Genomic DNA, 12170 nt, shown 5'->3' on the forward strand with positions numbered 1-12170 from the left:
AAAGAGTTAATCTACCATTCCACTACCATAATGGTAACTGCGTTCCTATGTTCAAATGTTTATCTACCAGATAAAGTCTCCTTTACAAGTTCCAGAGAAGGGTTTCCCAAGGATGTTGAGAAGTGTGATCCTTTTATAACTGGAATGCATATTATTATTATCCCCTTTCATGAGATCTGGGACATCTCATTCCGACAATAGCACAATTTACCAGAAGTGAGCGAGAACGTTTTACTTTGTTCAGGCAAGAAGGAAAGCTTTTTTGACCATTAACAGCTCCGAGGATCAATTTACCACAGAAAATAGAAATGAAGACATGAGATTCATCAAGAGAAACAGGAACAAGAACAGATGGAGAAGGAAAAATAAGGTACAACGGTCCACAGACATGCAACCATTCCATGATGAAGAGGTAAATAATGACAATACGGTTATAAATCTATCAAATCATGCTTTGACCTTTTAAAGAAAGGCCTTCAGTTTATACCATCTGGGAGTGACTCTGTAGTAGATGCCATTACTGATTTAAAAACTTTTAATAGGAATTTAAATCTAAAATTAATGTTTAAAGATAATGGTACTAAAGTACAGACGTAAAAGATCCAGCACATTTATTCCTGTGAGTGCACCAGTTTTTACAGTATTTTACAATGTTTGTGAACAACAGATATGTCAGTTGTATGAATGACATAATACTGTGCATGATTATAATTTAACAAAAGATGAGTTTAATTTCTTAATTTTGCAGAAAACTCTAACATTGTCATTATACAAGCTGACAAAGCGGCTACAGTAATTACGGAGAAACAAGATTATTTGATGTATATGAATGAATTTTTAAGTGATGTGAGTGTATTTAAAATATTGATAGAACTGTTAAGAATAATATAATTTACAAGGTAACAAGTTTTATTTATAAATGACAAGTTAGAAAATTAAATTTCTACTGATTTATGTAACTTTTTGCACGTAGTGCACACAGTTATACCAGTGTTATATGGATTACCCAAAATTCATAAAAATAGAGATGACTCCCCTCCCATGAGATCCATAGTCTCTGGTAGTGGCAGAGAGTGTTTTTAAGTCTTTTTTTTAAATGTTGTATGCATGATGCAGATGATTTTTTGGGAATGTTTTATCAATAGTATGAGAAAAGTGAAGTTGATTTTGTTTTGGTAACACTGGATGTTAATTCATTATTCATAGTGATTCAAATCAACATGGAATTCAAGCAGTCAGGGAATATTTGAGTAAATATAGTACTTATTTTGGCAGAAAGATTGAAACTTTCTGCTTTCTACTGGAATGGTGTTGACTAGTAATGCATTTATGTTAGAACAAAAAATCATTCCATTAAGCCTTGGATGTGGCAATGGGGATGTCACTTGCAAATATATATGCAAATATAGGCCTTGATTGATGGGAGAGTACATATATTTTTAATCCATTTGTAAAATGTACTTCAGATATTTTGTTTTATAAGTGTTTTGTGTATGACATCTTCCCTGTTTGGAAGATGGATGAACATAGCCTACTTGAGTATGCATCCTATTTAGATATCACCACAGTTTACTTACTCAAGCAATGAAATTCATTTTTTGGACATAAGAATTGTTAAAATGGAAAATTATCAACTAGAATATATAAGAAGGAAGTACAGGCTAATAGGTATCTGCACAGGCACAGCATGCATCCACAGCATGCCTTTAAAAGGATTGTCAAGAGTAAATTTTTGGGAGTAAGTAGATTAACTACAGATAACGATATTTTTAATTATCAAGTGGCTGAAATGAAAGAATAATTCTCATTGAGATACTTTGATGAGCAGTTCTTAAATGAGATGTAAGAATTTGTTATTAATGAAAGGTAGAGGTCAGCAAGACCCTACTTTGCACAATGCCCACATACAGCACTACCAAGACAAGGTCAACAAGATAGCAATGTGCACCATAAGATAGCAATGTGCTGTAATTCTAAAACTAAGAAGGTACTCAATTGATTAAAAGTATCTGGGGAATATTAAATTCTTTACTAGAATTGAATAAATCTGTAGCTAACGTTCCACGTTTTGGATTTAGAAAATGGTGAAACGTAAAACAAAGATTATGTTGTAGAGAGATGAACAACAAGAAGTGTAATATTCATAGCAAAAAAATGCAACATTTCCATGTTATAATTGTTCTTTTTGCAAGAATTTATTTATTTTATATAGCATTTGTTAACCGGGAAAGTCCGACTTGGAACAAAGCCAATTTTCGGTGGAGGCCCGTGCAGAAATGCTCCAGATGCATGTCTTTGTGAGTATGTTTTAACTAATACTGATTTTATACATCCTGTCACCAAAGGATATATGAATTCACTTGCTATGCAACATGCATTACTAAAAATATAATATATATAGCTGTCTGTGATGTATGTCAGAGTTTTTACATGGCAAAAGTAATAGAAACCTCAAAGAAAGAATTTCTGAGCAATTGTCTAAAATAAGGAGGGGGTTTTAACTAATTCTCTGGAAAAACACATTAAAGAAAATAATACCCAACCTACATTTAAGTTTAGAGTTATACAACTAATACAGCCTATAAGTAGGGGAGGCAATATTATTAATAGCACTGAGATAGCTGAATACAACTGGATTATAAGACTTCAGGCAGATAGAATATCAGGCTTGAATGCTTAAGTCAGTTTGAAACCTGTCGGTAAATGAAATTATAAATAAATGAGATTAGAGTTTAAATATATATATATATATATATATATATATATATATATATATATATATATATGTTTTATTAGTTTTACTGTTATAAAATGCTGTGTCTTTAAATACTTTAAACATTTTAATTGATGAATTATTCATAATGCTTATAAATTGATGAAATTGATTGGTTCTTTGTTGTCATGTGGTTAATATAAAGTAAATGAATAGATTTATGTGTTGTTAGCACTAAGAAAGAGAATTGTCCCGAAAGCTTTGCATTGCATGTATATGACCCTTTTTGTGATTATATTAAATATATTTTCTTTTGTGGAGGTCCGATTTTCATTGTTTTGTTTAGTTGTTTGTTTTTACTGTTGAGCTCATCTACATAGTTTCCGGCTTGGTTTGGAGTGTAGGTAAATGCATCATAATTGTAAATGTTTGAATGTTCACAGCTACAATAGCTTAAGATATATGGCTTATATTGTGCTAAGGATATCCAGCTTGCAAAGCTTCAGGGCACCTTCTGGTCATCCACACCATAAACCAGCTTGAGCTGTACTGACTAAAAGTCAAGTTCGGGCACCAAACCCTTCAGAACTTGCATGCCAACAGAGAAATGGCGGCTAATGCCCTGAGAAGGACAATGTTAGGAAAAGAAAAATACATATCCACAACCCAGCATAAAATATATATAAAAATAAGGGGGATGGAGGGAGGGAGTGGATACAGGCTACCACTGCTTACACTGATTGGGAGGAGAAAGTATGAGGGTCCATGAGCCCCTGGAGAATGGTCCTAGCAAAGCCTGTCCTAGATCTGAAGAAGGAATCTAATTTACAGTGATTTATAAAAGTATGCACAGATGACCAAGACACTCCTTCTGGAAAACCTAGAATCCAACCCTTTCCAAAAAAAAAACACAGGTGAAGCCAAGGCACTGGTAGAATGGAACTTGACCCTAAATGGAATAGTATTGTTGTAGTGGGAGTAACAAAAGGTAATAGCATGAGACAACCATTTGTAAATAGCCTGCTTCGACACTGTTTTTTTTCTTACCTTCACAAGAAATAAACAGCTGATCAGAAGTTCTAAAAGATTTTGTTCTCTGAAGATAGTACCTGAGTTGTCAGTGGACATCTAAGGTATGAAGTTTTCTTTCTCCCTCATTTTTTGGTCCTGTAAAGAAGACAGGGAGAAGGATAGCATGGTTTAAATAAACTTGGATACCACTTTAGGCATAAAAGGAAAAATAATTCTCACAGAAACCTTACCTTTGTGAAAAATGAGATAAGGTTGATCCACCATAAGAGCTTGCAACTCAGATACTCTTTTTGCATAGGTCAGAGAAATAAGAAACACTGCTTTCTAAGACAAGAATATTAAGTCAACCTAATGATCTGGTTCAAACAGAGCAAGCATTAGTGTTTTTAACAAAAAATTAAGATCCAAAGGAAGAGTCACTTGCTTTCTAGGAGGCTTCGTTTGTAACTTTACTTTCAAAAACATGTTCACATGAAACTGTTAAAGAAGGAAATCCATGGATAGACATGCTAAAATGGCAAACAAATGAACCTCGATTGAAGAGTAGCACAGGATATAGATAGCATCAAACACAAATAATATAAAACCAGAGAAACACTAACCCTGAATGGTGCCATTTCTTTTGTCAACATCAACTACAAAACCTTTTCCATGTGCTAATATATCATTTTCTAGTAGCAGGTGTTTTTGCCTCCATCCTCAGAAAAAAAGGTGCTTATAAGGTATTAAAATGCTATTGTGCAGACAGTCAGTTGTAGTTGTTTGGGGTCAGACTGTATCAAACACCCCTGTTCTTGTGTGAGTAGATCCAGTCTGTGAAGAAGCTTGTGGCAACTGCCACTGTCCATTTCCAAAAGAAGAGAGAACCACTGTTGCCTGGGCCAGAATGGAGTCATCAGAATGATCATGGAGAATTCCTTCTGAATCATCAGAAGTATCTTGAATATCAGTAGAAAGGGAGCAAAAGCATACAGGTACATTCCTGTCCTATGAAAACAAACAGCATCTGTCTTTCAAGCTTTCTTATTTGGAATCCTGGAACAGATTTTTTCCAATTGATTATTTAAAGAAGAGGCCTCCATTTTTGAGGCTCTGTTCTGGTTCTGCTCAGTCTGATTGCCACAAAATTTTACTCTGACACTATGTAAGATGCCTCTAGAGTGATATGTGCCAAGAAGCTATATCCTAGGCTATCATGGCTAATCTGCAGAGAAGGTAAGATCTGGTTCCCCTTCCTTGTTTATGTACCATATGACTGTGGTGTTGACTGTTAACAATTTTAGAGGTCCCAGGGACCAGAAATAATTTAGAAAGTAGAACAAAATCCTTTTCCTGAGGAGGAGAGACAGCTTCTTTCACCTCCTGAGCCAGTATATGCTAGATGACAGGAGCGAAATGAAATGTTTGGTCTACTGGATGATGACAAATCTGCTGAAAAGGAGGACGATACTCCCACTGACATCTGTAGCCATGATGGATTACTCTCAGCATCCAGATGTCTGAAGCATTCTATAACCAAAGAGAGAAATGGACGTTCATTCTTGTTGGAATGTTTAAGGGATTGGCAGGGTGGGAGGGTGGAAGAAGGACCCTCATATTGTCATTCAGACTTATTAGACTGCCCTTTGTTTTGGGGGAGGGTCCTGTTTTCTTTTTGGAACCTTCCTACCACTGCTTTTTAAATGATTTTTTACCAGAAGATGGCTGGGACCACTTATTTTGCTTTTTACTGAAATTTAACAAGGGACCATGGAATACCTAGCTAAACTTGGAGAAGAAGAGCTGAAAAATTGCATAAACCACTTATCTCTCATCACACTTTTTAATGAACCCTGCAGCAGAATGTCTAAAAACTAGTTCTTCATCCAGATGACAATTCAAAATGTCATTTTTGACATCCCCTGAGAAGTTTTGTAAATACAGTCAGGCAAACCTCCTCATAAGAGGTCCAGCAGCAATGGCCCTCAATGTGGTAATTCAGTGAAACTGTTAATGCTCATGTTGTCGACCTTCTACTCTGCATTACCTCATTATTTCATCTCCTCCTCTATACTTCTACACTTTTCTCTCTTCTTCCTTCCACTCTCTTAGTGCCCTCCCAGGATAGCTGGCACCTATAATATTATATTATTTGTTTTTCTTTTTTCATATTCTTACCCAACCTGTTTCCCTTTTTTCACACTTCTCCTTTCCAGGTTTAGAAACCCTGCTCCTCACACTCAAGGTATTGCAAACTCTATTCAACTCAAAGAACAGTGAAGGATATCACCCTGTAATTAAGATATCACCTACTATCTGTGAGCCTAGTGGTGTTGAAGAAACATTAAATTTCTAGGTGTGCCTACATGTGTTTTTCCATCTTAATAACAATTAATTTACTTGTTCTCATCAGAAATGGACCCCCTGACACATCACTGTAATGTACCCCCCATTTCTATCCCTAGGCCATAGTGTAGCTGAATTTCTCTTGCCACTTGTCTGTCTCAGAAAATGATTAAAAAAAAAAACAAGGTCCAAAGCCTAGTAGAGTGATTGTGTTGTAGCTGTATCCAGCAGCCTAGCCTGTATTAGGAACAATTGGATATGTACAAGTGTAAAGGTGTCAGTAATTACAGATAGGTTTTTTCCCTGAAAGCAGCTGCATATCAGGTCCAACCCGCTCTGTTCTCCCTCACTCCACTTAGAGTCACTCTCATCCCCTACCCTACCCCAAATCCCTACCACCCCCACGATCCATACACTTACATGTAATCACTAAATCCACCCCCTAAACAAATAACCTATACAAAAACTTTTAAGCACAGCCAATCACTATCTAATCTCAGAAAATATGCTACTTCAACATACATCCCTCCTATGCCTACATCTATTAACCTATCATGCCACCTCTTATCAGAAACAGCACATCAAAAACATCTACTCCCCCCACTAACCCATTCATTACTCCACTTAATTCTAACTTAATAAGCATATTAATTTCACCTTATCTCTACACTAGTTCACACATAGAACTCTAGACTCTAAGGTACATTCAAACCATTGCACATACCATAAATTTGCCAGACCTCTACTCAAAACATCACACCTATTTCCTGATAAAAGCCAGTTACCTCAAACTATGTGGGACATACATCCCAACCCATGCCCTAAAATACCCAGTGTCCACACCCCACACAGTGCAACACCTCACAGCATCAGTAATCTGACACACAACAGCTCCAATCTTCTATTATTAAATACGAATCTGAGAAGCATCCTAAACAAAATTCATGAATTTTACTCTGCTCTCGCCCTATACTCACCAGACATTGTAGTCATAACTGAAACTTCGCTAAAGCCCCACATAAATGATTCTGAAATCCTAACCCCAGGTTACAACTTAGACAGACTAGATAGAACTCAAAAACCTTTCCTCACCCCACTAGCTAGGGTAGCTATTGCAAGATCACACCTCCTCCCTACTTTTATGTATGCCTTCCCTGTACTCACCAACCTATCCAAAACCGATCTCAACAAACTATCAGGTTGTTACAATCATATAGCCAGATTTGCTACAGGCATGGCTTTTAGGACCCACCATTGCCAGAACCTCAAAGCCCTGTGATGGCTAGAGTATCCTACCCTTCTACAGTTCAACCAGCTTATAGTAGCGCAAAAATATTCCATCAACCTGATATCACTCCTGGCCTCAAAAATATTCTCACCCCTCATAGTGCCCCCAAGCCATTATGCTCAGCTGATAAACTAATGATACTGCCCCAAAAATCCAACAACTCTGCAGGTGATGCTATATTTGCCAACTCAACCGGTAAAATCTGGAATCTACTCCCTACTACCATTACCAAGGAAACCTTACTACCCCTATTTAAAAGAGAATTCAAAAAATATCTCCCATCTCATTGGCTGTGCTCTTGTTCTAAACCTGACTAAAACCTTCACTAATACATGTCTTGCTACCCAACCTGCTGTTTAGCCAAGTATCTGTGCCACATAGCATTTGAATGTCTAAGCATTGTGAATTATGAGATCTGATTGTATTCTATGTTCACATTTTCTGATAAGCCTTTGCCAATCAGATGTAAGTCTGCACATTGTGTATATTGATATCTGCCTGTTTTCTTTGTCTATATTTTTCTAGACATGGCTGCCTGAGTTTATCACTCAGTGATGTATGTACTGTCTCTTTTTTGGTATATGGAACTTTTCTCCCCGGGCCTCCGCTGAAAATGGACATATATCCATTCGGACTATACCGGTCAACAAATGTAAAATAAAATAAAATAAATAAATAAATAAATGGTAGAGGTATAGCCATAGCATACAAGAACACTCTTAAATTGGAACACTTCTCAAATGAACCCCCAAACCTCATTAACTCAGAAATTTTAACTTCACGTCTGTACCTAAATTCAAAACAGCACATTATAATTATTGCTATATATATCACCTCAGACAACAATGCCTTGTCAATTGAGAACCTTCTCAGTTGGTCTGCCTCCACTTTCACTCAGGAAACCATTATAACAGGAGACTTTAGCTTAGACTGGACCGCCTGCTCCTCTGAAAATCTCACCCACTCTGTTTATCTTTATGGTTTCTCTTAATTAATACTTGCCCTAACCAGAATTGATAAACATAGCAAAAAGCAATCAGTCCTTGACTGAACACTAGCAAACAACCCCCCCCCCCACTACCTCACTGGATGCCTTCCAGACAGTGTCAGTGACCATCACCCCATCTACTACTTAGGAAGCAGACATCCCCTCACAAAAAATATCATATATAAATGTTCGTACCCAAAAAAACATTTCCCTGAAACCTTCAATTCACTTCTTAAACAACGTGACTGGGCAGTCCTAAAATACCTACACATGGGCTCAGCAGTCAAGTATTTCAATAACACTTTCCTTCATGTACTTCATGCACAAGCATCCCTTAGAAAATTCAGGGTTAAAGTAAAAAAGTTCCCATGGCTATCTAAAGAACTACAGCTCATCAAACAGAGAAACAGAGCCTGGTCACAATACCAAGGCACCCAAAATAAACCTCCTTTGAATCATATGAGAAACCTTCCCAAAAAACAAATCAGAAATGATAAAAAAGCTTGCTATACACCAAACCAACAAAATCTCCAAAAAACCTCCCAAAAATTCTGGGCAGCCTTAAAACAGATCCTCAGTCCTGGTCAAACCACTACACCATCTCCTACCACTACAAATACCAAAGAAAGCATAGCATCTCAATTTAATTCCCACTTCATAAACTCAATACCATCCCTCATAAAAAATGACATCAGTACATCCCTATTAATACAAACTGACTCTGTATCTAGTCCTAGCTCCTTTTCCATCAAACCAATACATCCAGCACCATCAAAACACTTCTACAAAAACTAAAACCCACATTCCTTGTTGCTCACCTACTCCTAAATGAATTTGTCAAGCTGGCAACAGACTCTGTATCCCATCTCCCCCCACGTCAACAGGTCCATATCAGAAAAATACATCCCTAAACTCTAGAAAATCTCCCATATCATTCCTCTAAATAAAGCAGTCCCTCTACTGGTTTTGCAAATTACAGACCAATAGCAATACTCTCACCACTGGCCAAAATTCTCAAAAATGCATATATACAGAACTCATACACTATTTAGAAAGCAATAATCTGTTCCCCAATACCCAGCACGGCTTTAGATGCAAGCATAGTACAACTGTTTTACCAACACTATCAATGAGATCAAAAACAAGGGCCACCATGTGTCCTCCATCTTTCTTGACATGTCTAAAGCGTTCAACACAGTATCTCACCTTAAACTACTTAAAGAACTATCATCCCTACATCTCTCAGATCCAGCCCTTTCTTGGTTCCATAGCTACTTATCTGATCTTCAACAAGCAGTTAAGTGGCAAAATGAACTCTCTGTCCTACTACCTCTCTCAGCTGGAGTACCACAAGGCTCATTCCTTGGTCCTGGACTTTTCACCATATTTATAAACAAACTCTGGACAGCCACCCACCAAGCTACAATTGCACAATATGCTGATGACTCTACCTTTTTGCTCAGCCCCATCCCTACCGCTACTCCAAGAACAAACTCAAACTTCCCTCACATACATAGAAAACTATCTCTCAGACTACTCAATCCTAACAAAACAAAACTAATGCTCTTCTTCAATGCCAAAACTCTGCACCTCCCACCCCCTTCACAATATACTCTACCAACAAAAGCAAAATTGAACCTGTAGATCACACCAAACTTCTTGGAGTAACAATAGATTCAGGCCTGCAATCTGACAAACATATAGCATTATCCATCAGAAAAGTCCATAAAATACAAGGATCACTATATAGAGCTCAACCGTAGGTTACTTACAACACCTGACACTCCATAACAAGTTCCCTCCTCCTCTCTACCCTTCCTTATGTCTCCCCTATTTTCACTAACCTCTGAAAAACTGATGTAAATAAACCAGAGTCATGTTACAATAAAATAGCTAAATTCATCACTAGCCATCCTTACAGATCTTATCACTGTTTTGCACTTTATGAACTAAACTGGATAGAACTTCCTAATCTACTATCACTGAACCAACTCACTTTTGCTCACCTCTGTCTCCACCAACCCAACAACTGCTCCACAATCAAAAATCTAATTCAAGAACACAACTCCTCTAGAATGCTGAGATCTTCTGATAACTGCCCCACAATCAAAAATTTAATTCAGGAACACAACAACTCTAGAATGCTGAGATCTTCTGATAAATGCCCCAGAATCAAAAATCTAATTCATCAACACAACAACTCTAGAATGCTGAGATCTTCTGATAACTGCCCCACAATCAAAAATCTAATTCAGCAACACAACAACTCTAGAATGCTGAGATCTTCTGATAACTGCCCCACAATCAAAAATCTAATTCAGGAACACAGCAACTCTAGAATGCTGAGATCTTCTGATAACTGCCCCACAATCAAAAATCTAATTCAGCAACACAACAACTCTAGAATGTTGAGATCTTCTGATAAACACATTCTAAAAGTCACTAAGACTAACAATTGCTTTGGGGACTTTCTCTTCTCCAACCAGATATCCAAAAAATGGAGGTCCATTCCCCAACACATTCAACACACTTCTTAGGGAACACCTAATAAACAGCTGGCTATGCTCCTGCTCTACACCAGGATGAGCCTTCACTTCTCACTTACCCTACCTATGTCTTAAATCCCACTCCACCTCCCCCAACTCTTAATCTACTCATTGCTTTCTTTTTCCTTTCTTCTATCCTTCTTATCTTAGCCCAGCCATTTCTGCCAGACCTGCTTTTCTATTTCCTCCTTCTCTCTCCATCCTATACTAGCCAAGGAATACATACTTACTTTTTCCTGAGGTTCTGCCAAAAGACTGTCTAGTGAAATATGCCTTTTCTTAGAATAGAAACAATCTTACATTCTCACTGTAAAACACTGTAATTTGTTTAGACTCTTCATGTTGACATGTTTTGATGTATTTCATCCCACTATATAAATACTCCTTATGACTGTTTGTAAATCTGCCCATATTTACCTAAAACATCACTTATCTCTCTACCATTAGTTAACACCTACTACTGCTAATTAACAATTATTGCTTTAATTGTTCCTAGATTTATCTTAGAGGATCTCTCTATTTGATAGTTAATAACTATTATTGTTAGTTTTCATACTATTGCTATAAATGTTCTTAAATGTAGTCTAGTGGAGCTTTTCTCCCTGGGCCTCTGCTGAAAAAAGGCTTCTTGCTCAGTCGGACTTTCCTGGTAAACAAATGTAAAATAAATAAAATAAATAAATAATTCTCTCAGGACCAACAGGAGTTAATGAGAACATTAGTATGATTCCCATTTTACAATTAAAGCACCTTTTAGGATGACACAATACGTGGATGTTCAAAATTTGGAAAGTTTTACATATGTTATTAACAATTGTTAACAGTAATGTATGTTTTTTAATATGCATTTTAATAATGCATATTAATTTTTAACAAAACATAGTTTTATAAAATATATAGCACCCTGACTATCTTTCTTTAAATGCTATATTGTGCAAAACTTAAATTCATGCCCCGAGTACTGCTCAATATGCCTAACCAAAGCATAGGTACCCCTCATATGCCTAATGTCCAATATATGCTCATTGATTATTTCCTTAACACTTCTACATGTTTTCCCTATGTAGAAGGCAGGACAATGGACACATTTTCCTATATAAACAACATTTTTGGTATGACAATCAAAATGCCCATAGATGTTAATGGGTACATCGCCCACAGTAATTTTTTTACCAGTGACTAGAATGTGCTTACATGTACTACATCTACCACACTTAAAATTACCCTTAACTATATTTGTATAAGTACTCTCTATATACTGGACTGACATCCCATTTC

At 36.8% G+C, this 12170-nt stretch overlaps 1 protein-coding gene across 1 annotated transcript in view; it reads right to left on the minus strand.

The window, feature by feature from the left end:
* SLC5A11 (solute carrier family 5 member 11) overlaps positions 1–12170 on the minus strand; it is a 717678-nt gene that overhangs the window by 104318 nt on the left and 601190 nt on the right. The window lies entirely within an intron of this gene.

Source organism: Protopterus annectens, chromosome 12.part0, assembly GCF_019279795.1.
Source record: "Protopterus annectens isolate FY-2018-M chromosome 12.part0, PAN1.0, whole genome shotgun sequence".
NCBI lineage: Eukaryota > Metazoa > Chordata > Ceratodontiformes > Protopteridae > Protopterus > Protopterus annectens.